This window comes from Cucurbita pepo, chromosome 10 (genome assembly GCF_057944985.1).
Source record: "Cucurbita pepo subsp. pepo isolate OVF chromosome 10, ASM5794498v1, whole genome shotgun sequence".
In the NCBI taxonomy this organism is placed as follows: Eukaryota; Viridiplantae; Streptophyta; class Magnoliopsida; order Cucurbitales; family Cucurbitaceae; genus Cucurbita; species Cucurbita pepo.
The window spans coordinates 13,978,001-13,978,607 of record NC_141807.1 but is presented as its reverse complement, the minus strand read 5'-3'; the positions used below and the strand labels follow the sequence as shown (position 1 = coordinate 13,978,607).

Genomic DNA, 607 nt, shown 5'->3' with positions numbered 1-607 from the left:
AAATCATGGGGATGTAGCTCAGATGGTAGAGCGCTCGCTTTGCATGCGAGAGGTATGGAGATCGATACCCCGCATCTCCAAAATTAAGACTATCTATTATTAATTATATTATTTCTTTTCAATTTTTCTTTATTCATGACATGTTGGGTAGCAATATTTCTTCATTTTCACTATTATTGATGACGGGAAATTTAGGGTTTTATGATGCAAAAATTGTGGGGATGTAGCTCAGATGGTAGAGCGCTTGCTTTGCATGCGAGAGGTACGGGGATCGATACCCTGCATCTCCAAAAGAGATAAATTATTTTTTTAAGTTTGAGTTAATTTAACATGTTATGTATAAGGTGGGTAGGAGAGAAAAAGAAAAGATACTTATATAAGGATTATTATATCATTATGGCTAGAATCTCCCAAAGAGAGAAATTATTTTTTGAAGTATGAGTTAATTTAACATGTTATGTATAAGGTGGCTCCGAGAGAAAAAGAAAAGATACTTATATAAGGATTATTATATCATTATGGCTATGTAGGTACTTATATAAGGATTATTATATCATTATGGCTATGCCATTCTTAGTGATCGATTCATTTGGAGATGCAAGGTATC

General features: G+C 33.3%; 1 non-coding gene across 1 annotated transcript; it reads left to right on the top strand.

The window, feature by feature from the left end:
- The first annotated feature begins 217 nt into the window (after window positions 1-217).
- On the top strand, window positions 218-290 carry TRNAA-UGC (transfer RNA alanine (anticodon UGC)). Its single transcript has one exon. It is a non-coding gene; the product is annotated as a tRNA-Ala (tRNA).
- The last annotated feature ends 317 nt before the right edge of the window (window positions 291-607 follow it).